General features: G+C 40.9%; 1 long non-coding RNA gene across 1 annotated transcript in view; it reads left to right on the top strand.

Annotated features, from left to right (window-relative positions):
• Positions 1 to 2,567: 2,567 nt before the first annotated feature.
• The window catches only part of LOC109260369 (uncharacterized), a 51,268-nt gene continuing 26,808 nt past the window's right edge, over positions 2,568 to 27,027 (top strand). The window contains exon 1 of the long non-coding RNA XR_002076967.2: positions 2,568 to 2,798. This is a non-coding gene — a long non-coding RNA (uncharacterized LOC109260369). The remainder of the gene's footprint in view (positions 2,799 to 27,027) is intronic.

The following is a 27,027-nucleotide window of genomic DNA, read 5'->3' as shown; positions in this document are numbered from 1 at the left end:
GTGCAGCTTAGCTGTGTGCTTTTGGCTCAAGGTGACAGTCAAACTGTCAGCTAGAACTGTGGTCTTATTTGAAGCTTTGACGAAATCTGCTTCCAAATTCACTCATGTGGTGGTTCGAAAAGCTTTGGTTCCTTGCCAAATGAGACTGTCCACAGGACTACCTCATGACATGGTGTATTAGTCCACTCAAGCTGCCATAACAAAACACCACACACTGGGTGGCTTAAATGCCAGACATTTATTTTCTCACAGTTACGGAGACTAGAAGTCCAAAGTTAAGATGTTGGCAGTTTTAGCTTCTGCTGAAAACTGTCTTTATGGGTTTTAGACGGTGCCTTCTCACTGTGTCCTTATTTTATTCTGTGCATGTGCGGAGAGAGAGAGATATATGATGTCTCTTCCTCTTCTTATAAGGACACCAGCCCTTATATTATCATTTGGCCTTAATTACTTCTCTAGAGACCCCATCTCCAAATACCGTCACACTGGGGGGCAGGTCTTTAACATATGGACTTCGGCAGAGACACACTTCAGTCTGTGACACATGGCAAGATCCAGGAGAGAATGAGAGAGCAAGTGAGACAAGCCTCCATAATGGAAGCCATAGCCTTTTCTAACCTTATCTTGGAGGTGATATCTCATCACTTCTGCTGTGTTCTATGTGATAGAAGTGAGTCAATGAATTTAGCCCACACTCAAAGAGAAGATTAAACAAGTGTGTGAATTTAGTAGGTGAAAATCACTAGGTGTGTATAGGAAAAACTCTTGTGAGTCTTCCTTTATTCACACACACAAAATACACATGACACCGAATATGTGGGTCTCCCCCCCCCACACACACACCAAGCAATTCCGTGTGACATCAGATGGATGTCCACAGTTTAATTCAATTTAATTCTGACATGCCAGAGTTAGTGCAGACCCCATAGATCAAGGGCTCCTCCCACAAGACTGCCCACAACTTCCAATACCAATAGCAAGCGAAAAGTTCCCGGGTTACCCACAACCTCTGTGTGATGTGGTTACAAAAGAGGTTCCCACAGCCCCCTCCCTGGAGTTGGTCATTTGCCACAACAGCTCACAGAATTCAGGGAAACACTTACTTACACTTACACATGAAGGATACGATAAAGGACACTGATGAACAGCCAGATGAAGAGATACACAGGGTGAGGCCCGGAAGGATTCTGAGTACAGGAGCTTTGGTCTCTGTGGAGTTGGAGTGTGTCAACCTTTCCAGCAGGTAGATGTGTTCACCAGCCAAGAAGCTTTCTAAACCCAGTACTTGAGGGATTTTTACAGACCCTTCATCATGTAGGAATGATCGATTGTAAACTCCATTTCCAGTCTCCTCCCTTCTCTGGAGAATTGACGACGGGGGTGTAGCGGATATGTGGGGTGCCGACATGGCCTGCTACAAGTACCCCTATCTCAGCAGGCTGCTGTGAGAATTAAATAAGGCTATACTCATACAGCATCGCAAATTTTATAATTTCCTAGAGCAAGCATTAATGGTGGATTTTGCTAGTTACTAACAGGTTTGATTCCTGGAGGGAGGCATTCATTAGACAATACGCTAGGGAATGACAGTGCCTTGAAGGGTCCCAGTGGGTAGATTTTAGAAACTGCATTAGAAGTTTGGCCAACACCAAAAGTAAGTGGGTTCCTTGACCCCATTTATATCAACTCCAGTCTCCTAAACTTCAGCAGACATTTAGCAATTCTGGTATCAAATTCAAGAATAAGTAAATAGTACGTTTAAAGAGGAGCACGAACAAGTTGTATTTATACGCATATGATGAGGAAAGAGAGGAGGCTGTATTCTAACTGAGGGTGTTATAAATCGAGACCTTGGGTGAGAAAAGTACACACAGATTAATTTATAGAATCCTGTCAGCAATGCTACTTTTAAAATGGCTCTTATAGGCTCTCTGGCAAAGCAAAAGCGAAACAGCTGGAACCGCTCCAGCCTCGGGCTTGTAAAACCACCACCACGTGAATCCAATAAACAGATGCCCATTCCTACCTGGAACCACACCTCCTCCCCCACACTCTTCCACAAATCCAGCACACCAGGCCTCATGAAAATATTTAAAGTTGGTTTACAAAATCGAGGCTTCAACCCACGCTCACTACAACCACCATCTCTTGTCTCCTCTCCTTTGGCCATTTCCCAATACGCGGACTCTCCTTCCCAGCTTTGTATGCTTCGCATGTCAGAGCAGAGCTTGTTTGGGGCAGTTATTCATAAAAGATATTGAATAGGATGGAGCCTGCATCCGTATCTGGATCCATTCTTTAGCTTTCTACGGGCGTGTGGTTCAACCAGCTAGGAATCCCTATGGCAGAGTCATCATTTATTTGGTAAATGTTTTCAATTCTGATTTATGCCAAGCACCGTGCCTGGCATCAAAGACACAGCAGGGCACTAGTCTCAGACCTTTCCCTTAATTGAAGTCTGGTGGGGAAGTCAAACAGGTGAATAGGAGTGCAGGGCATCATGGGATCACACAGGACGGGGAGGGGCGGGCATGGTCACACAAGCCTCTTGAGGAAGGACGAATGGGAATCAGCAAAGTGCAGGTGGAGAAGATAGATGTGAAAGGAATTGGGGGAAGACTGTATGCAAAGTCCTGGGAGTAAAATTCCAGGTTAATTTGCCAACCAGGTTATTTATTATAAGAGATTAAAGAGAGCACTGTACCCGTCAGGTCCTGAATTCTTGGTCTACAAACTGGCCGTCATGCTGTGGGAGCTGGAAAGAAGTCCAGCAATGCTGGCGAAACACTTAGTCCAGGGTGAGTTCTGTTGGGCCAGTAGGGTGTGTTTGAGATTTGAATTTGCATGTCTTTGGGAAGTAGGGAATTTTTGTAGTGTGCCCCAAACCGTGCCACTTTTTAGTGCTGTTAACCAATGGTTCATGTATTATGTTACCTGTCTGACTCCTTTGTGATCCCGATCCCTGATCTGTGCCATTCCCTTGATTTTTAACATAAGGAACTTGCTTGCTAGATAAATAGATCATTCATTTATTCTTTCATTCAACAAATACTTATTTTGGCTCTATGAAGGGGGCCGGATAACACATTAGTAATTTCAGCTTCAATGGAGCTTATAGTCTGAAGAGGAGGACAAGTAAGAAATGGGTATATAATATATAAATTATGACAAGTGCTTTGGGGGTAACGTGAGATGGAAACAAGGGCCTACTTTGGAATGGATGGCGAGAGAGAGAGAGCCTCTCTGAGGGAGAATGTTTAAGAAGAGACGAGAAGCAGAAAGTTTTCGAAAGCGTTTGGGGGAAATGTGCTTCAGGCAGCAAAAGTGAAGCCAAATGTGAAGTTGGGCAAGTGGTAACTTGCACAAGGGGGATTCTGCTTACCAAGCCATGAACCCTGGCACAGGGTTGTGTGTGTCCAGGGGAAGGGGTATGCAAATTGCAGGATGGTGAGCAGAAGCCCCATGAGAAAGCCCTAGCTGGGAAAGGCCAAAGGACTGATCTTTGCACTCTGGAGAACAGATGTCCTTTTAAGGTAGAATGAATAGTAGAGGGGTACAGGGTGGGGAGGGTGGAGGTGGTGGATAGATCAAGCTGCAGGTGCCGTGGGAAGTCCAGCAATGCTGAGGGAAGGGCCTTTGTAGAGATGAGGGTGATAGGGACACACCAGGGGGTCTTCCAGGAAGATCTAATAAGGCAGGTCATCTGGCTTCTAGGCAGATCAGTGCTCTGGGAAACAGAGATTTAAGAAATATGAAGCAGTGAAGGGAAGGAGACAGGTAGAACAGGCCCAGCCTCAGGCAGATGGAAGCTGGCAGAAGCTGATTTCCAGCACCTTGGGAAGGAGGAAGAAAATAGGGGAAAGGGATAGGCATTAAGTAACAGTGCAGGAGTCCAGTCGTGAGAACTGGTACCTAGGAGGAGAGAAGAGTCAGGGTAAGGCTCCTAGGACATAGGTTATTAGGCTGCTGGCCTTTAAATTCCTTCGTTATAGAACTTAACTTTGGGGAGTACCCAGGGCAGAGTTTGGTTAGTAGGAAGGAATTAAAGGCACACTAGACTTGAAAATTAGATGGCCAATATAAAGATCCAGACAAGTCATAACATGATCTGGTGTCTTAAACAAACCATAGCCTGAATGTAGTTTGATGTGACTCAGTCTGGGTGCACCAGTGGTGACTCTTAGTCATTTCTACATTAGTTTTTCAGTTGTGTCAGACATTTCTTACCCACCACCTCACATCCTCACTACACTCCTGTCCCTGGGGTCCTTGGCCCCTTGTTTTCCCCAGCTGCTATGGCAACTAGCTTCACGTGGGCACAACTGAACAGTGCCCTGCTTCCTGTCCCTGCTGTGTGGTATTTGCTTGCCGCTCTGGGCTTTCCCCAAAGCCCCGGAGGTGTGAGATGTTGAACTGGGATCGTGTTATATGCGACCTGAAAGTGTGGGGGAGTTAATGTCCTGTGAAGCAAGTTTTGGTCAAAGTGAGAGGGAAGTGAGTTGATAAATCCTGCCTTCTGCTGAGCCGTACTAGCTTACGCGTCTCCGAAGATGATGGTGGGAGGTGGAACAATTGCCCTTGTTTCCACACAGTGGCCAACTCAGTGGCCTTCCTTCTCTGCCCTGGCCTCTTTTCCACTTCATGGGATTGCTCCTTTAATAGAGTCATAGTACATAAGCTTTTGCCTCAGGCTTTGCCAAGGTACAATCAGGTTCCAGATTGTGCTGGGGTCAGTGGCTTATAGGTCAGTAGCTGCACAGCCCGATATTAGCCGAGAGCCACACGTGGGCTATAGAGCACTTGAAATATGGCCTGTCCTAATTACAATGTAGTATAAATGTAAAATACACATTAGATTTTGAAAACACACAGAAGATACTTAAAATAATGCATTAATAGTTTTTTTATGTTTATTACATGAAGAGATGATAATAGTTTTGATATACTGAGTTAAATAAAATGTACTATTAAAATGAATTTCACCTGGTTCTTTTAGTATTTTGAAATGTGGCTATACTATTTCCATTGGACAGTACTTGTCTAGAGTTTGTGGAATCCAACTCCTACCGCACTGGAAAGTTTAGAACCATATCTGGCAGGCTCCCATCTTCTTTTGTTCTTTTGGGACTTCTCTTGTTTCCTGTAATTTCTTAGAAGTTATTAATTAGGGATGCAGTCAATAAGTGATTGTTCCAAACCAAGGTATCTTTTCTTGAGGGTCAAAAGAAGCAGTAGCTTGTATATTAACTCTGTGAATATTAAAATGGCCACCTGTCTTTGTTAACGCATAATTTTGCAGGACGTTATGTTTTTAATTTAAACTATAATGAATAAGGGCCTCTATTTGCTACCTTACCAGGTGTATTAGGTTAAGTGCAATAGGTGTTGAAAAGGCTAACAGATTTATAAGCATTAATCTTCTGGTCTATTTTATTATATGTATTTTCCATGCTATAATTGAATATCGTAAGTGCAGTGCCTAAGGATTAACTTCTGTCTTTTTTTTTTTTTTGCTCGCTATTATCAATTACATGTTATGATTTGGCAGGCTAAATTAAATTTGTTGCAGGATTTGGCCCTGCTCCTTTCTCTGGAATTTCCTTGTGGCTTTCTTGCCCAGGGAGGGTATTTCATCATCAAATTGTCTTAATAAGCTCTCATGCACATGACATTGGCTACACGCTATGTACAGTACAAGTCAAATAGCTGTGGATTCTACTCTGTTCTATAAAAAGACGAGGTTCTGGCTTGAAGTCACATTCCTTCTCTTGAAATTTGGTTCTGGCTGGATTGAAATATTGTTAAAGAATAGTTTGGTGTGAAGTTGCTCGAGGGATAACAGTTGAGTGAGTTCATACTTAAAAGGAATGTGATTCGAGAGGGAGGGAGGAAGCGGGGATAAGGAGTTTCACGCAGAGCAGGGAATGGAGGGAACAGGTTTTAAAGATTCCAAAGGAGCCGTGGTTTTAAAACAAATCAGATTCACTTGCCATAACACCCTATCTAAATAGAAGCTTTTTGGTTCTAGTTGTAAGCCCACGTGATAGCAGATTATATTTCTTTTATTTTGGGTGATCTATTTATTATTTAAAAAAATCCAGAAAACATAGTATCCAAGATTTTGAAATACTGAATTTGAATATTGAATTTATTACAACATGATTCTAAAGATGCCCTATAATATTCTCCCAGCAAACACAGTATTTGAGTTGATCCCAAAAGCCAGATTGAGGTAAGTTTCACATGCCATGACTTTTTAAATTTCCCTTATCTTCTAGCCACTAAATTCTGTTTTCTTTGAAATTTTGTTTCTTTTCTTCTCAAATACAAGAAACTAAATGCAGAACCAATGCTACCAAAAGCTTTATTTTGATAAGAGAGGAATTAATGAAAAGTTAAGGATGTGCTCATATCTGGATTGTTAAATTAATATGAACTTCATTTAAGCACAAATAAGCAGAGCGCTGGGACAATCCCCGTAAATCAGGAATTTCAAACTAACATCCCTAACCTGTTTTGCAGTCTTCCAGGGAGGTTAGAGTTACAGGCAGTACAGTAATAGAAAGGTAAAGTTTATGTCACATTCACAACGCATGAGAATCTTTGTCTACGCTGGAGAAGTTCACCTGCAAAGTGGACTTAAGCCCATACCATAGTCTTGTCCAGTCTGGTTTTGTTATGTTAAATGAATGTCTTTTAAAAATGACTGTTAACGACTTTCACTGCTCATAAAATTAAGGTTACTCTGTTAACATTTTATGACCCAGAGAGGTAGGTTATCACCGGCAGAACTGTAGCTTAGATTTTTTTTTTTTGCCAAGCACATTGAAGTATAAACAGCACACATCATCATGGTAATCACTTTTGAAATTATAAAGAACCACAGAGATGATATTCATGCTAAGCTCGGCATAGAGGACTTGGCTGACCTGGGACTGGTAGACAAAGGGAAGGTTGTGGCTTTGGTGTGTGGCCAATGGGGCTGTATTTTATTCGACCCCAAATATAGCCCTAATACATAGTAAGCCCTTGTATGTGTGTGTAGACTGAACCAACGATGGGAAGCTGGGAGTTATTTGTGGCATCGCCAGCTCAGCAGGGCAAGTACTAGAGGTGAGATCCGGATGTGAGCCAGGAACGGGAGCAGGTGGAAGCCGATGAGGTAATGGGAGAGAATAATACAGGGAGAAGTTGCTGAGGCTTTCTGGCTCATTCTCACTTTCAGGATTGCATGTGTGCTTTTCTGAGAGGCACGTTAGAGGTGCTCTGCAGGAGACGTTGATCTGGATATAGGTCCCACAGAACTAAGCAGAAGTTGAACATTCCTGTGCTCATGGTAAGTGGAAAACACAGTTTTGAGGACTGAAAAAGGAACCTGAGAAGAATTAAGTGTAAAGCTATCGAACACCCTGAAAAAAAGAGCTAAGTTCATTGGTAAAGATCATATTTAGTGCTGGTTTTTAAAAAGAAGATGAAGAATGAGCTAGTAATTGCATTTGCAATATGTATAGCGTTTTCCTTTTAAACAGAAAATGGTGATTGGGCTCTCATGCTTGGTGTAAATTCCTAATGGCAGAGGTGCGATGGGAGGGTGAAGGAGAGGGAATGAAGTGAGCATCTCCTGTGCCAGGTCTTATGACCAAGACTTTGCATGTATCATCCTCTGTGAGCCTCACGATCCATTACTAACACTTGAGAAGTTGACAGTGCCTCCTAGAGCATATGCAAGAAAACTTTCCCCCTTTGTAATAATTCCACACCTAATACACAATACATGCTGAGTTTAGGTTTCAAACACCAAAGAAGGCAGATGATTTATCTTCAATCCTGGCACTTTCCAAAATCTCACTTTCTTTCACATAGGTAATTACTATTAACAATTTGATATGTGGCCCAATAAACTTTTCATTTTTAAATTTTAGAGAGCAAGAGTGCACATGACTGGGGAGAGGGGCAGGAAGGGGTTGGGGGAGGGGGGACAGAGAGAGAGAGAGAGAGAGAGAGAGAGAGAATTCCTAGCAGGCTCCACGCTCAGCACAGAGTCTGATGTGGGACTTGATCTCACAACCGTGAGACCGCAACCTGAGCTGATATCAAGAGTTGGGTGCTCAACCGACTGGGTCACCCAGGCGCCCCCAACAAACTTTTTTCTTTGCACACATGTATATGGCTTTGAAAATATGAAGGTAATTGTAGAGGGGCACAATTCACTGGAACATACATACGAAATTTTCTGAAGTGACTGAATTTTTAAAAAATGACCTTCCCCCAACAGTGATATTTTAAACTTCCCTTTCTGGTTGGGTGGTATACAGGTTCCTTAATGAAATTTCAGTCCCTTTGCATAACTTTCCTGTTACTTTCAGTTATTAGAATGATTTCATTTCAGTATTTGTGATTATATATTTTTAAAAACTTCAGTCTTAAATGCAATTCAGAGAGAGTCTCCTTCTCCCAACCCCAGTGACGGCCAGATCTGTGTGTGGCTCCAGCTGCTGGCTCTACGGGAGAGAGGGGGTGGGGAGCTTGCTTGCAGCCTTTTAGCCTTTATGAGCTAAAAGAAGGCAGTAGAAGTATCAATATGGCCCTTGCAAGAGAGGCTTGCTTCCATTCAGCAGTGGTGGGCATCAGTAGCCCTTTGTCATATTTAGACACTTCTTCCAGCCAAGGATGGCATCCATTCTTTAATGGGCTGCACCTCTGTCCCCATGCAATACCCAACGCTGGCGGTTCAATGAAGACTTCTTTCAGTCTCAACTGCTTGCCAGCACTATCTCTAAGGCTTCCAGATACGTGTAGGATCCCTTCTTCTATCTCTGTCAGAAATCGAGCACTTGATGGGAATGGGGGCAGTTCTGACTTTCTCTCTACCTGGGACCCCCTGCTGCTGGCCACTTGCCATCTCTCTCCAATTCTCTTCTCCTGTGCGGGGAGCATGGAGCAAATTATTAGATTTGCTGGCCTACCAGGCATGCAGATAAGGATTGCATGCCAATCTCTTCTTGCAGTCACCCAATCTTTACAAACAATTTTCTTGGAGCCTCACTAGAAATAGTCTATCTTGTCCTGGGGGAGGGGACAAGAGGGGGAGGAGCTCCCGAGGGGAGCTGAAGGAATAGACTCTTCCTGTGAATTGCTATTCTGAGGCTGGTGACCCCCTCCCCTCTCATTTCTCTTTTTATGTAGACTGGAGGAGGGTCATGTGGTGCTGGGACATGTTCTACATGTTTGCTTCTTTCTGCAAGGTCTATGGGAAGGAGGGTGACCCCAGTTTTGACTGCTTTGTGCACATAAAACATGAAATGCTTAATGCCTTCTATTTTCAGCCCTGACCCTTAGGTGAAATTTTGTACCATGAGAAAAATCCAAGTTGACATCTTGTTTCATATCCTTAGACACTAAGAACTTGCTCCTTGTTCTGGTTGTTCTCTATTTGTCCCTCTGCCCAAGAACTGTTCTTTACCTTTATCTGTCCTGCTGTTGCCCTGGAAAGCTGACTTCTATGGATTGCATTACTTTTTAAAACTTTTTAAAAATTTTTATTTATTTTTGAGAGACAGAGAGACAGAGAATGAGCAGGGAAGGGGCAAAAATAGAGGGGGACACAGAATCTGAAGCAGGCTCCAGGCTATGAGCTATCAGCACTGAGCCTGAGGTAGGGCTTGAACTCATGAGCTGCGAGATCATGACCTGAGCCAAAGTCGGACTCTCAACCGACTGAGCCACCTAGACACCCCTGGATTGCATTACTTTGGCTCCCTGGTCCTCTTGCTTTTGGTTGGTTCTGGTTAAAAGAGACACTAGTAGTTGGCTGGAGAGTGGTAAGGAAGGAAACTGGGATATTTAAAACCTTGACCCTGTCTCCTGATCTATGTTCCTCTGTGGCTGAAGTACTTCCTTAGCTCTCTTGCTCCTTCAGCTCAAGGCTGGTAAAGCCTCCCATTCCTGCTAATCCCAGGGTGTATTACCATCTCATGTTGCTTCCCTTTACCCTTTCTTGTTCCTTTAACCTTGTCCACACCTCTGAAAGGAGCCCCTTCATTAAAATAATTTTAGTTAAATCCTTTGAATGGGCCATCTGTTTCCTACTGTGACCATGACAACATGGTCCCTTTTCCATTAGCAGAATATTCTGAGGTCTACCATGTCATTATAAATATATTTATTAAAATGAAAATTTCCACATAATCTAATCATGAGGAAATATCAGCCATACTCAAATTGCGGGGCATTCTACAAAATAACTGGCTTGTACTCTTTAGAAATGTCAAAGTCATGAAAGACAAAGGAAGACCAAGGGACTATTCCAGATTAAAGGGGACTCAAGATATTTGACAAGTAAATGGACTGCCTAGTCTTGGGCCCAAGAGAAAAACAGTTTTTAAATTTTGTTGTAAATAACAAAGGTGTGTGCGTGTGTGTGTGTGTGTGTGTGTGTGTGTGTGTGGAAGGAGAGAGAGAGAGAAGAGAGAGGAGGGAAGGAGAGAGGATTAAGGAACTGTGATAAAATGTTGACATTTGGAGAATTCACTGTGCTGTTTTTGCAACTTTCCTTGAAGTCTGAAATTACTTCAAGATAAAATGAGCGTGCAGTGGACATGACCGCTGCCTTGCCGTGGGTCATTTATTTAGGCTGTCTCCCATTTTTCTCCAGGACAAGCCATCCTGCAGTGAACACCCTTGGACACATCTCTCTGTCTCTGTGTGCCAATATTTCCATTGAATAGAGTTGAAGAAATAGAGCTGTTGAATCAAAGGTCATATACATTTTACGTTTTGGCAGATTTTGCCAAGTTGCAAGGACTGTTTAGTAAACACCTACAATCTGTTTTATATTGTAGCAAAAATAGGAGAAAGCTTCTATTCCAAAGTTGGATTATGACCCGTACAAATCAGTCTTTCAAACGGATCAAATTTAAGCCACTAGAATTAAGTTAATCGCGTAAGTGTGAGCTGCCTCATCCCCCACCCCTTTGTCTCTTAACATTTTTGATGCCCTGATGTCTGCATCCCTCCTTTGCCCTGGAGTTGGTGACTCATCTTGTTTTGGTCTGTCTTTCTGAATTCCATTTAGTTAGAAATCCTGGCTAGTTGTAGTCAAGAGTTAAAATACTACTTTCGGAGGTGAATTACACCTGATTTTTGTATCAAGAATGACATTGCTTCCTTCCATGGACTTGTATAACCACGAATTGGCAGTTATAATCCTTTGAAAGATCACCAAGTGACCTAATATCAAGGGCGAATTCAGAAAGGTTATAAAATTGCTGTACACTTTAAAGAATACATATGCACGTTTGTTCTTGGGGTATAATCACAACACGTTAAAGCTGGAAAGAAAGTTATAGACCATTTGATGCACTGTCTTCTTTTGTAGATGTGGAGACTGCGATTTGCAGTTTGATGTATTGCCTGAAATCACAGTGCTGATAACTGGCAAAACAATAGCTAAGCACTGGTTTTCTGACTTTTTCAAGTGCTTTTTTCTGCTTCGTATCTGAAGTATCTTAAATAAGGGTCTACTGGCTATGCTATGGAACAAATCATGCTATTAACTAAGCTACAAGATTAGAGATAATGATTCGGGTTAGGATGCCAAGGAAAAATTTATTTCAGGTACATAATGAAGAAAAATTTGCATAATGTGATCTGTATAAACTATTTATACTGAGCCCCTACCCAGGAATATTACTGGTAAATTGGATACTTCTGTTTTTATTGCTGGGAACTGCATCAAAAAGTTGTATTACAAATATATTGATGCATAAGCCTCAAAAAGTTTTGCCCAAGTGGGGCGCCTGGGTGGCTCAGTCAGTTAAGCATCCAACTGGCTCAGGTCATGATCTCATGGTTTGTGGGTTTGAGCCCCATGTCAGGCTCTGTGCTGACAGCTCAGAGCCTGGAGCCTGCTTTGGATTCTGTGTCTCCCTCTCTTTGCCCCTCACCCTCTTGCACTCTGTTTCTGTGTCTCTCTCAAAAATACATAAACATTAAAAATATAAATAAAAAATATAAGTTTTGCCCAAGTGATAATTCAGTCATTTTTCATTCACACAGTGTAAAATATTACTAAATAGGTATCCCCTGCTTTCCAGAAGTTTGTGTTATTCCACTTAACTTTTACAAGAGACTTACATTAGTATGGTAACAGATTTTTTTTTTTTACTTTTATTTTTTTCTAAAGCAAACATCTTCTTTGGATTTTTTTCAGTTAGAGAAAACAGCTACTAATGTAGGTCTTTCCTAAAAGTAAAGTGAACTGACACTAACTTTCACAAAGCAGAAGATACTCTTTGCTTTATGTCATTTTGGCTTATGAAAGATTTTACAGGAATGTTCTACTTTTGGACAGTGGGAGAAATCTATATTTGAAAATGATTAGATTTCCTAGATAATTTGTGAAACTGAAACTTGGATGATTCAGTTCCTAATTCTCTTTATAGTAGCATAATTCAGACTAAGATCCCATCATTTAGCTTTTATAATTGAACAATTTCCTGTTTGTGCCATAACAAGGAAAGATAACATATTATACAAGTGTGAGCACTAACCTCTCTCACTCTTGTCAAATCATCTACTTTTGCTTTGGAAACGTATTTTGAAAATTCAGTTAGATGTGAATTGGCACATTCTGGGAGCTCAGGAAATTTCATATAGAATCCTCAAGTTTGAATGCCACTAGATCATATCTGTACCTTCTTCATAACTGTGGTGGGATTACGGGCAGAACATCCTAGGATTTGAAAAACTTAATTGGTCTGGGAAAATTTTGTAGCAGGGTGGGGCTAACTTGTCAACAGACCGTCAAGAGAAAGAAGATGGCCAGCTAGGGAAAAGACAGTTTCTATGCCAAAGAACCCTGGGATTTGGCTTTGATTTGGGTTGATGTGGGTATCCAAAGGGATCCATCTGGTTAGTGGGTGGCATTTCAGCCAATGGTGATACCATAATATGGGTGGCTTCAAGTCTTCAGATAGTGGTTGTGGGTTAAAGACAGTTGATAATCAATTGCTGGGCAGATGGTCAGGTCCCAACTAAGTGGCTCTCAATCTTGACACACTCAATTTCCTCTAACTGAAACAAACATTTTGTTATGCCCACTCACTTAACATAAAATAGACTACACACATTATTTTTTTGGAGCAGAGTCGACACACGATGTTACCTTAGTTTCAGGTGCACACGTAGTGATCGGACAAGTCTATACATTCTACTTTGCTCACCACAAGTGTAGCTACCATTTGTCATCATACAATGTTATTATAATGCCATTGACTATATTCCCTATGCTGTACTTTTCATCCCCATGAATTATTCATTCCATGACTGGAGGCCTGAATCTCCCACTCCCCTTCATGCATTTTGTCCATCCCCCCACCACGCTCCCTGTTGGCAACCACCTGTTTGTTCGCTGTGTTTATGGGCCTATTTCAGTTTTTTGTATAAACATAATTTAAAAAAATCTGTATGCCTTAATTACAAAATAGAAAAGAAAAAAGTAATTAATAATATTTATTTGAATAAATAAGCATTGGAACTGTGCTTCCCCAAATCCACTAGAACAGCACTTCCCAAACTTGACTGTGCGTACAAATCTCCTGGGGTCTTGTTAAAGAGCAGATTCTGGTTCATCAGGTGTTGGGTGGGCCCTGAGATTCTGTATTTCTTACAAGCTTCCTGGTGATGTAAATGCTGTTGGCACATGGAACACATTTTGGACCTAGAAGACATAATGAAGAAATCAGACTGTTTCACTGAACAAGGGAAAGCTACAAATGTAGTCTGACAGAGGTGTGTTGAATTCACGATTGAATTACCAGGAGAAGTGTTGCCATTATTAATGTGATTCTTCAGGAAATTCATGGACGAGTTTTGGTAAAATTGTGATCAAAACAAATTCAACCTTTCCCTTGATTTGCACAGTGGTTGCTTTCCTGCACAAATGTTTTGTATTTATGTGTGAAACAGAGTTCAGTTCTAGGCTTAGATAGTGATAGACACCTTTTTCACCTACAGGACTGCCCGCCCAGTGGGCTAGTTGAAATTTTTGTGGCATGTGGGACCACTCTTTGTATACAGAACTATCTATGGATTGCTGGACAGTTAGCATCCCCGACTCCTGCCCACTAAATATCAATAGCACACCCAATCATTGTGACAACCAAACATTTCTCCCCCAAATTTCTCAAGTCCTCTGGGGCACAGAGGACTGACAGAATGTGAATCAACACAGAGTGCCAGCCTCCGTCTGCTAATTAAGTAACTGTGGTAGGAACCCATTGTAGGGGTTGGGCAAACACGTCAGGGGTTGGAGATTGCAGCTGCTTGCAGCCAAGGGAAGTCTAGGCTCACTCTGATGTGCGTGGTCCCTTTGAGTGTGATAGAAATACTGCAAACTCTGTTGGGGACAGGATGGGCTGGAAGAGAGCATACCTCTCCAATGTTAAGGCATCTACAAACCACCTGAGGATCTTGTTAAAATGCACGTAGTGATGTAGCAAGTCTGGGGTGGGACCTGGGATTCTGCGTTTCCAACAAGATTTCAGGTGATGCGGTTGGTGCTGTGGCACAGTTTGCTCCACAAATGCTGAACAGCAAGAGACAAAATACCTAACTCGGTGGGCTGTAGGTTGAAAACAACAGTGCCTGGAGCTGAGATGTGAGTAGCCAGAGCGAACAATGATTGCCCCATCTGTCTTTCCTCTCTGTGAGGACTATTTGTTTTCCTCATTCTGTTTTACCTCCCAGATGGATGAAAATCAGCATGCTAAGGTAAAGCTAGCTTGTCTACAGAGGGTCACTGATTCTTACCTTCTCTAGAATGGGGGAAGTACTGGGTCACGTTTTGTCTACAGGTCATTTTAAGTCTTAATGGTACAGAGTAAATGGCACAGAGATTCTGTGCATGTCCTCAAAAGATTTAATTAGGCATAAACTGACATATCATTAATAGATACTCGAAAGCCAGATTTTTCTGAAGATAACGTCCAGTTCAAATAGTTACTTACTGATTATTGAGAGTTTTCTCTAAAACTCTACTGAGGGTGGGGCGCCTGGCTGGCTCAATCAGTTAAGCCACCGACTTCCCCTCAGGTCATGATCTCATTGTTGTGGCTTTCTAGCTAGCCCCTGTCAGGCTCTGTGCTGACACCTCAGAGCCTGAAACCTACTTCAGATGCTGTGACTGTCCCTCTTTCTGCCCCTCCCCTGCTCGTACTCTGTCTCTCTCTATCTCTCAAAAAAATAAATAAGTAATCGTTAAAAAAAAATTAAAACTCTATAGAGGGAAAAATTGTTATTAGGTTCTAGAGTCAAGAAGACAGACACACAACACACGTGATATAAATCTCTACCCTTGTGCCCAGAGTTTTGCAAGCAGGTACCTAAGGCGCAGAATTTAAGGAAGCGCCTGCTCTCAGAGTTGTACAAGAGCGCGGTTGGCACTTGAGAGTGATTGCCACCTTAAATTTTGTACCCTAGGCACCTCCCCTACCTTGCCCCAATTCTGACTCTGCCACTATCCATGACAGACGTTGCCAGGAGATAATGCCTGTGCTAAGAATTGCATGCACCATTTACCTGGATAAAGATTTCTTCCATGTATCTTTGGCTGATTACCTGTTGTCCGGAACACTGTTCTTATTCATAAGATTTGTGGTTTGCTATAATCAGCCCAATATAAAGCCATGCCAGATCTTTTCTGGAAGACCCATATAGAGAAAAATCTCAACAATTCTCTAAACAGATTTCTCTGTATCTGACATTTCTTCTTGGTCTTCTTGCAAATGTAATATTATTTTACCAAAGAATTAAATAGCTTGAATATTTGTTATTTTGAAAGCTTATCTATAGGTGAGAATACCTAGGTTTAGTGAATAAAAAATGGGCAAAAGAAACAAAAAACAGAACATAAAAGTCAAAACCACAAACCAATAAGCCACAAAACCCTTTCCCCACAAGACTTGTAATCATGATTGAGTTATGAAAAATTTGTTATTTTTGAAAGAGAATGAGATCTCAAAGGCCAAAACCAACACTTGACATCCTTCTGTTGGAAAAGCCAGCCCAGAACGCTATATAACCAGGTTTTAATTGCTTTGTTTCAGACCTGCTGTGTCAGTATCTCTAAGTGAAGAGTGGACATTTGGAACATACAAAGTGACAAGGAAATGCGGGTACTCAGGCAGAATTAGGAATGAGAGCCCTAGACTATGTCTGCTTTCAGGGTGTCAGAAAATGCTCATATTGCCAAAACAAAGTTTATTTCACTACATGTTGACCTAAAGATGTGCTACCATTTTTAAAAATTTTTATTTAATGTATGAAAAAGAAGATATTACCATAGCATTAATGAAAGTGAAACAGACAAATGATCCTATGAACCTAACAAGCAAGTCACTTGTTTTCACTTACTTTTTTTCTAGCTTAGTCTGTCCCCAGACTTCATGGGTGTGTTCCCTTTGCAGTGGGGGAGAGTCCTGTACTCATAAAGGTCCCCCAAATTATATAGCTGGCCATGTCTATGTCTATGTACATATCTGCCTATAATTTTACATAGTCCTGAGTCCAGTGATGATTTGAAGTTGTGTTCTTTTTTTACAAAATTACATCATAAGTATTTTTATTTCATGCCATTTTATGCTATTTCACCATCTTCTTGGTGATTAGTTTTAATGAGTATATAAAATTCAATTAATCATATCTGTAAATGAGTAAGCTAACGTTCTCATACCTTAGCTTAATTTTCCCCATATTAGGTTGCTTCTCATTTTTCACTCATCTATATTCTATAGCATCTTCATATATTTAGCTTTACCTTTGTGTATTTAGCTTTATCCTTTGAAAACGTTTACTCAAGATACATTCTCAGGATGGGAATCACAGGGCTGGGCTGACCATACTTCTTGGTTTGCCTAGGACAGAGTTAGTTTATGCCTGGTTAGTTTATTAATAGTGTCCCCTTTTGATCTCAGAAGTGCTCCCACTTGGGCTATAAATTTTACGATTCTTGGCTATGGTATTGAACACTTTTAGAAAAGACAGCTGATAAAATCAAAGGATCATTAAGATATCGTAACGCACATAATATCAAGAATAACCACTTTAGAAAATAAAATACAGGAAAAAACCCAGCTTCTTGAGAAAAGATGATCACGGGGTGCCTAGATGTTTCAGTCAGTTGAGCGTCTGACTTTGGCTCAGGTCGTGATCTCGCGGTTCGTGAGTTTGAGCCCCACATCGGGCTCTGTGCTGTCAACCTGTCATCGCAGAGCCTGCTTCAGGTCCTCTGTCTCCCTCTCTCTGCCCCTCCCCCACTTGCACTCTCCCCAAAATAAACAAATATTAAAAAAAAAGAAAAGCTGATCAAAATCGGTTTAAATTCTAAATCACATACTAATTGAGAAGAATGGAATTAAATGAACAGTAATATTTTGGGGCATTTTTAAATTTTAGCAAATTTATGGCTGTTAATGCCCCATGGTGGTGAGAAGTACCACTTATAAATCAAGGTGTTAACTTTACTACTATTATTTTAAAATTTTATTTTATTTTATGTTAGCTTTATTTTTAAAATTCACAGATAGTTTAGGTATTGCATTAAAATTTCTTTAATCCTGGCATTACCAGTTTAAAATTTGTGATTATTCAGAAAGTATTTTGACTATGGTTTCTCTTTATCAAGAAAAAAAGTATGTTGCTAAGTAAAGAATACTGGAAGTAAGAGTACAGGAAGAGATATTTACTCACTTTGAAGAAGAAACCACTTAAAGAACTTCAGTAATTGTGTATACCTAGACAAAGTGAAATGACTCTGTAAGCTGGGTCTCATAGCTGCTTGGATTGATGTCCTAATTTGCCAATTCAAATAATTCTTAAGTATTCATTAAATTAGGGTCTTCTTCCAGGCGTGATTGGTATGTCCGGCTTCAGTTGGTATATGAACATGGCCACAGCAAAGCCTCATTTCCTCGAGAGTAGTAGGTCATTACATCACTTCTCCCCATTTCAGACAGGTTTGCCCCCTGGATTTGTTCCAAATTTATGGTGTTTTTTTTTTTCCCTTTGAAGCTAGAGGCCATATTTTCAGGATAAATGCAAAAACTCAAGTGTTTCTAAGACCTGTGTTTGGATGTGACCTTTGCGCAACAAAGTATAGTCTAGGATTTACAAGGCATGAAGATTCTGACAGAATGTTTCCTCCCTCAGGAGGGAAAGGGCAAGTGGAGGTCAGGGGTACAGTCCTGGATATGAAGGTGGGGCTGCTGAGATCAGGGAGCCTGCTTGTGGAAGATTAGAGAGTTTCGAAGGTTTGGTGGAGTGCACAAACTGTTGAGTCTGAAATAGCAGTATTATAATCTTATCTTCAACACCTATTAACTCCCTGACCAGGGGTAAATTACTCATTCTCTGAGACTACATTTCCTTGTCTGTATGTTACTGAGCAAGTTCCCACAGTTACTGGGCGGTGAGCTTGGACCGTGTCCCCAAAAGTGGAAGAAAAGACAAGAACGCCTGAGAGGACAGACAGCCAGGGAAAAAATCAAGAAAGTTGGAATTTTGGGAGGTTCTCCTCAAGTAGAACAGATCCTCATGCCTGAGGAAAAGAGCTAGGGGAACTTTGGGCAGCCTTAGCTGTCTTGATTAACTGGATCAGAGTGGATGACTAGCCATTTATGCCCTTGCTAGGGGGCAGGCATCTTTTAGGACAGTGCTGGCTTCAGAGGGTGTGGTCTGGAGATGACCAGAGTGGGGCAGCGGCAGGGGGGAGTATACACATGTGAGGGCAGATGCCAGAATGGTAGGGGGAATAGTGCTTCCAAGGAGAGGCTACAGTTGGGTAAGGAAGGAGTCCTGAGTCTGGTTATCTGTCCTAATTCTTTAGTTTTGGATTCAGTGGTCTCTAAAAAGCACCTCGCATATATAGAATCATGCATCATTCCTTCCTTTATTTATTGAGTGCTGACCAAGAGCTCAGCACTGGGGAGAAAGAGGAACAAGATGTAATCTCTGTTCCCAGAGCTCTTATAGTTGAAGGTGGAGACATTTATTACAGTTTAATGAACATATCAAGGCTTATTTATGACCCTTCTTGGATAAGTTGACCTTGTGTTGGAAGTGACGATCCTGCCTTTCTTTCCAGGAATCAAGGTGTAGATGTAGTCTTTGTCCGGGGCCCCAGGGTCTGGGTTTGGTGGTGAATCAGCTGTGTGAATCTAACTCTCACCCCGTGGAATCAGTCTGTCAAACTGGTCCTGTCCCATCCGTATTGTCTGGTTTCTCTGATAGTTTTCTCTTGGGAAGGGGACTGAAGATCCTCTTGCAGTGTTTTGAGCCCTCTTGGTCACTGTCCCACAGAACGGGCTTTGGGTTCCTTTTCCTTGAGGTCAGCCCTCTACCTCAGCTGACAGATTGAGAACCTAGTTCTTCATCCTGGTGGCTGTCACGAGTGTTGCTTCCTATCACGAAGCTGGGACTTTCTCTTACTAACTGTATTGTCCAACCCAACCCAGAAGTCTCTATCCTTTTTCAGTTTCGTTGATTGTGGATCTGACTACCTACAGCCACAGACACCGACCTGGAGGCTGGTAAAAGTAGTTAACATGAGGTCAGGCAGCTAGTAGGTGGAAACGCAAAGAATTCAAACTGACTCCAGAGTCCATGCTCATCACCACCACACTGCTGTCTCTACCCTCCAGCGTTGCTCGCTCTTGAGAAAATTCAATTCAGTCCCCATTGCTACTGCTTTGTATGCAATCTAGTGTTCTCCCTCCCTTCTCCCTTCCCTCCCTCCCTCCTTTCCTTCCTTCCTCTTTTGGATCTTTAATTTATAGTGAGTGTTCTACATTCATAATGTGTCTTGTTATAGGCCTTTTTCTCTTTTCCTTTACACTTTTGGTTTGACTTCTAGAGAAATTTCTTGATTCATATTTTTTTTTGAGTTTTAAAATTTCTTTTACCATGTCTTTATTTTTGAGAGGCGGGGGGAAGAGGATGGAGAGAGAGGGGGACAGAGGATCTGAAACAGGCTCCAACGTGACATCAGAGAGCCTGACGCAGGGCTTGAACTCATGAACCACAAGATCATGACCTGAGCCAAAGTGGGACACTAAACTGACTGAGCCACCCAGGCACCCCTTGATTCATTTCTTTGACACATTTTCCTGTTTATCCATTTTCTTTACGAAAAACCAAATACTAGGGGTGCTTGGGTTGCTCAGTTGGTTGAGTATCTGACTTTGGCTCAGGTCATGATCTCATAGCCTATGAGTTTGAGCCCCACGTTGGGCTCTCTGCTCTCAGTGCAGAGCCCTCTTCGGATCCTCTGTCTCCCTCCCTCTCTCTCTGTCCTTCCCCAGCTGTCTCTCTCTCTCTCTCTCTCTCTCTGTCAAAAATCCATAACCATTAAAAAAAAAGTCTTAGATATTCAACTGATCTGATGCTTTATGGACTCCCAGACTGATCCTCTAGGTCTATTTCTTTCTCTCATATTTTTCATCTTTAAATCCTACTCTTCAGGGAATTTCTTCAATTCTATTTTCCAGTTTTTCTACTGAATTTTTAATTTTGGAAATCATATTTAAATTTCAAAGAACTTTACTTATTTATATCATCCTGTGTTAAAAATTTTTTTTCCTAATGTTTATTCATTTTTATTCATTAAAATTTTTTTAATTTATTACTTTTTTTAATGTTTATTCATTTTCTGAGAGACAGAGAGAGACAGAACATGAGTGGGAAAGGAGCAGAGAGAGGGAGACACAGAATCCAAAGCAGGCTCCAGGCTCTGAGCTGTCAGCGCAGAGCCCTACGTGGGGCTGGAACTCACGAACTGTGAGATCATGACCTGAGTAGAAGGCAGACCCTTAACCGACTGAGCCACCCAGGTGCCCCTAATCATCCTATGTTTAAAAAAAAATAGTTTCAATATTTTGTTAATTTTCTCCAATGCTACCAAGTAGAGATTTTTGTAGTTCTCTTTTATTTCTAGCACTCTCTGTCCACCCTCCCATGACCCCCCTCCCCCCGCTTTTTGAAAAGTGAACCTCTCTTTGTTCACGCCAGCCTTTCTCTTTCATGTGGAAGACTTTTTACTAATATCTGGTGATTCTTGATTCATATTTTAAAATGAGCTGCTAAAAGTTGACTGGGAGTTCTGTTGCAAGGTTGGGGCTTGTTGATTGGTACCTTTGGCTGTGGAGTGGTTAAGCAGGGAGCCGACCAGTACTGGGACTCTTAGGTATCCCAAATATGAGAATGTGGAGGTTATCTTGTCTAAGGGAGAAGTTACTGACTCCCTGTCTGGGAAAGCTGATCCCCACACGAAACATTCTGCGTGAAGTTGTGGTACTTGATCCATCCCTATGTTGACTGTTCCAGCTATTATGCTATATAACAAATTTCCCCCAAACTTGGTGGCTTTAAAAACCAATAATCATTTCTCACTTCTGGAGGTTCCTGGGGGTCGGAAAGTTGGCAGTGGTTCTGACTGGTGGTTTGCGATTGGTTTGCTCATAAATTGGGACTACAGTCATCTGAAGGCTTGACTGGAACTGGAAGATCTGCTTCCAAGGGGTCTATTCAAGTGTCTGGAGAGTTGGTGCCAGTGCTGGCATCTCAACATTGGCTTCTCCAAGGAGCGCCCTCCCAGCATGACAGCTGGCTTCTCTAGAGCGAGCTGTTCAAGAGAACAACGTGGAAGCTGTGAAGCCTCTTGTGATTTACCCTCCGCAATCATTCCTTGTCACGTCTGCTATATTTTATTGGCCTTATAAAGCCATCCATTATTTAATTTAATATGGGAGAGGGGACTAAACAAATGAATATCAAGAGGTAAGGGTCATTGGAGGTCATTTTGGGAGAAGGCTACAAAACTTCCTTTCAATTCATCATTCTGTTTCCAGCCTAACATCTTGTTCTTTGTGATGTAGATTATTTTCCAATGCTAAGCCCCTCTGGGGTTCCGTAGAGAAGTCAGGTAACTTTGTGTCCTTGTTTCCATATCTGCCTCGATGCACACATTATGCTATGCCTTTTTCCCTACCTCCTCCCTTGCATCTTTCAGCATTTTCTTGAAATCTGCCTGCCAGTGGATTCCCCCTGCTCTTTTTTTAATGGTAGATGTATATATTATTCCTTCACTCTCATTAGTGAATTCTTAGGAGGAACAGAGAGAAATGTATTTGGTCAACCTGTCATTTTTAACTTGAAGCCAGAAATGTTTTTAATGCACCTCTCAGAATGAGACATAATTTTATTTCATAGATGAATTTTCTGATTGTGAATAAATTGCCTTTCCCTAATACCTAAGAACAACTAGTTAATCTAACTGAAATTGAGGGATTAAAAGAAAACCTTTGGTTTATCTATTAGGTGTAAATAATACTATGTTCAGTTTGTTGCTTGACACTTAAATTTTGTTAGTCTTATTTTGGTATTAATGTAAAATTAGGACTGCAATTTATAATGGGCTTTATGCTGTTTTAGAAGCTAGAGAAAAAGATGAGCTTGATGACTGGTGATCCTGTCACTTTTGTGGCTGAAACAACTCTGTAATATACCTTTTTGTATCATTAAAAACATCTCCTTCCTTCACCAAATACAATTCTTTCATAAATATTTATAGCCCTCCATTCCCTAGGCTTTTTATTACAGAGCCCTTCACTTACCCCAATGCACTGCTCTATCTCGGGTTTTTTTTTCCCTTTGGTTAATAAATTACACACATTTTGCTTTTGAAACCAGTAAGAAACCAAATTGAAAAGAATCCAAAATATCTAATGTTAGAGTTAATTTTACATTTGGATTTCTCCTTTTCTTTGAAAATCCAGCTAGTATGTAATAGTTCATGTTCATTGTTGGAAAAATTAGAAAACACATATAACCAGAAATAAATATAATAAGTAAAAATCACACATAATTTCACCATTTTCCTCTTGGTATATATAATTTTGTCACTTAATGGTTTATTATGATCGTATTTCCTTATCAAGAAATACAGGTCTGGGTGGCTCAGTTGGTTAAGTGTCCAACTCTTGATTTTGGCTAGGTCATGAACTCATGGCTGTGAGACTGAGCCCTGCATCTGGCTCTGTGGAGACTGCTTGGGATTCTCGCTCTCTCTACTCCTCCCCCGCTTGTACTCTCTCTCTTTCTCTCTCTCTCTCAAAATAAATAAATACACATTAAAAAAAGAAATATAAGCCAGTTGTTTGTCAATATACTTTATACCTCAATAAAGCTGAAATAAAAAATTTCAAAAACAAATACAAGACTAATTTTAATTTATGCATACTATTCTATTTTTAATCCAATAATATATTTTAATAACATATAGCCATTTGATAGATCTTAAGGTTACTATAAAATTTTTAATTTTTTTTTAACGTTTATTTATTTTTGAGACAGAGAGAGACAGAGCATGAACGGGGGAGGGGCAGAGAGAGGGAGACACAGAATCTGAAACAGGCTCCAGGCTCTGAGCCATCAGCCCAGAGCCCGACGCGGGGCTCGAACTCACGGACCGAACTCACGGACCGCGAGATAGTGACCTGAGCTGAAGTCGGACGCTTAACCGACTGAGCCACCCAGGTGCCCCGGTTACTATAAAATTTTAATTATAATAAACAATGCTGTGATGACTAGTGATGTGTGTGTCCACATACACACACACACACATGCTGGCTCTTTGAGTATTTCTGAAGGATAGATCCTTTGAAGTAGAATATCTGGGTTATAGGATATAAACATTTCATATTGTCCACTTGACCTCCAGAAGGGTATAAATACTTACACAACCACAATGTGTATTTGAATCCCAGTTCTCCCTACCTTCTACAGCACCAGGATTAATCATTTAAGAATATTTTCCAAAGACAAGCTTTCCATTTGCAACTCCAGAATTACTCTCCACCCTTTTCCATCCTGCTCTTTGGAGCATTAGTGGGCTCCTTGCCCTCTGGCTCCCTCATGGGTCAGCCAGTAAAGCCATTGGCAGGAGATGGGCAGATGGGAGCACGGTGAGGTCAAGGCATTTGTTGTTTTGCTCTCTCTCTGCCAGGTTGATGGTGGATGGGCTGTATCCTTCTACCAAACGTCACAGCTCCTGTCTGGCGGTCTCTACTCATTTTGTGTGCCAAGAACTGCTCCTCTCTTGCTCTCTCTGACCTAGGGTGGGCAATGGCTCCCTTCTGGGCTATTGCTAGCCCTGGGTGCTTCACCATCCCTGATTGGTTTCCCTTAGCACTGTCTATACTTCTGTAAGAAGCCCCCTTATATTAAACTTCCTAACTGCTCTGCCTAAGCGTGTCCTACTTTCTGCCAGGACCCTGACTAATAGATGTGAAAACTAGTATCTCATATTTATGATAATTTGTTGGCCTCATATGTTATAGTTTACCTCTAAATTTGTCATTTGATCTTATTTTCAGCATTTTTGCAGTTCAGTGTTAAATAGCTTTATGCAGTCAGATTTATCGACTTTTTCCTTGTTATGTCACGTTTAGAAGGTTCTTTTTCCTACTGATTGCACAAATATCCACCTGAATTTCCTTCTTTTTTGTGTGTAATTACATTTTAATACTTATATCTTTAATTTATTTGGATTTTAATCTGAATGAAAGTGTGAATTAGGGGTAAAATTTTCTTCTTTAACCAGACAACATTTACTATTTCCCCACTGGTTTGAAGGTCTTCCTTTATCATTATTAACCACTTTTTAATTCTGTTTCAATGATTTGTATGTCTATTCTGGCTTCTTGGTCAAGACTTCATTTTTGTAACTTGAAATATATTTAAAATATTGTAGAGTAAGTTTCACCTTTGTATTCTTCCTCAAGAAATTTCTGGGTATTCAATTTTCAGGTTTATTCTTCTAAACAAACAGAATTTTTTTTCAAGGCCCCTCTGTTCCACAAGTACCTTAGGATTTTATGTGGCATTGTATTCACATATTATTGTGTAGAGAATTGGTATCTTTTCAATTCTGAGTCTTCCAATCCAGATATATAGTCAGTATATATTTACTTAAGTCCCTTAGTGTCTCAGTAAAGTTTCTGCACACATATTGTGTAATTTTTATGTTAACAATAAATTGCCATTGCTATCATGGAATTTTTATTCTTGTTATGAAAGGATACAGGGAGGGAGAGACAGAATTATTCCTATTCGAGTTTTGGAAAACACTAGCAAATTTAAACTCAGATTAATTATAAGCTACTCTGCAAAGCATTTCAATTTTTCCCCTAATACTTGTGCTCATGGAAACTGAACCAGGAGTTTCACATGAATCTATAGTTATTTTATAGTGTAACTGTTAATTCATAAAAGTATAATGGGCTTCTACCTCTGAGACCATACAGGACCTTAATATTTATGCTTTAAATCTTACCCAACATTAGTGGCATCCCACAACAACCTTATGAGGAAAGAAATCCATAGATACAAATTAATTATCTATAGAAAGAAAAACTCAACGTACATACATTTTCAACACAACACCACAGCTAAATAAAAACCGTGTGCAGATTGAATAGCCCTAGGTTTTCTAAAGCTCTTGCTTAATGTCAACAATTTTTACTGTAATAAGATGAATTCTAAACATTAGCTTTAGAGAATTTAAGTACATTAAATATATAGTTTAAAATAGGTACCTCTAATTCAGTTTCAAAATGAGTATAACATTGTTGTAGACATTATTAATGTTACAAAATCTTTATAAATATCCCAAATGAAATTTATGAACAGTTGTTAGGTTTTCTACAGTGCACCTAAATTTTATATGCATTATTTTGAATTTCTGAATTTAGTTAATGTGTTTTTTAAAAATAGACCTGAGTTTTCAGAGCACTTAGATTTTTTTTTTAGTTTATTTATTTTGAGAGAGAGAGAGTGAGCACGAGTGGGGGAGGGGCAGAGAGAGGGAGAGATAGAGGGAGAGAGAGAATCCCAAGCAAGCTCTGAGCTGTCAGCACAGAGCCTGATGCAGGGCTCAGTTTCATAAACCATGAGACTATGACCTGAACCGAAATCAAGAGTCAGGTCGCTTAACCGACTGAGCTACCCAGGCACCCTTTGAGCACTTTCACATTCACGGCAAAATTGAGCAGAAGGTATGGATGTTTCCCATATGCCCCTCACCCCCACACATGCATAGCCTCTTCCATTATCAACATCCTCCACCAGAGTGGTACATTTGTTACTATTCATGAGCCTACACTGCCACATCATAATCACCCAAAGTCCAAAGTTTACATATGGTTCACTGTTGGTGTTGTACGTTCTATGGGTTTGGAAAAATTCCTAACAACAGATTCCCCATTATAATATCATACACAGTATATCATATCATTGCCCTAGATATCTTCTGTGCTTTGCCTAGTTATCCCTCTTTCCACATAACCACTGGCAGCAACTGATTTTTTCTTTTTTTAAGTACGCTTCACACCCAACATGGAGCTCCATGCAGAGCCCAATGTGGAGCCTAGTGCAGGGCTTGAACTCATGACCCTGAGATCAAGACCTGAGGGGGGATCAAGAGTCGGATGCTTAACCACCTGAGCCACCCAGGTGCTCCCCAACTGATCTTTTTACTGTCTCCATAGTTTTGCCTTTTCCAGAATGTCATATAGTTGGAATCATACAATAGGTAGCCTTTTCAGATTGGCTTCTTTCAGTTAGGGATATACATTTAATGTTTCTTCATGTCTTTTTTTTTAATGTTTATTTTTGAGAGAGAGAGAGAGAGAGAGAGAGAGAGAGAGAGAGAGAGAACGAGTGGGGGAGGGGGAGGGGCAAAGAGAGAGGGAGACACAGAATCCGAAACAGACTCCAGGCTCTGAGCTCTCAGCACAGAGCCTGATGCGGGCTTGAACTCAAAAACTGTGACATCATGACCTGAGCCGAAGTGGGATGCTAAACCGACTGAGCTACCCAGGTGCCCCCCTCCTTCATGTCTTTCTATGGCTCTACAGCTCATTTCTACTTTTTAGCATTGAGTAATATTACGTTGTCTGGATGTAGCACAGTTTA

This window comes from Panthera pardus, unplaced genomic scaffold (assembly GCF_024362965.1).
Source record: "Panthera pardus isolate Hobbes unplaced genomic scaffold, ASM2436296v1 HiC_scaffold_16, whole genome shotgun sequence".
NCBI classification, from domain to species: domain Eukaryota; kingdom Metazoa; phylum Chordata; class Mammalia; order Carnivora; family Felidae; genus Panthera; species Panthera pardus.
Note: the sequence above shows the minus strand (reverse complement) of the source record. Positions and strands in the feature narration are given on the sequence as shown.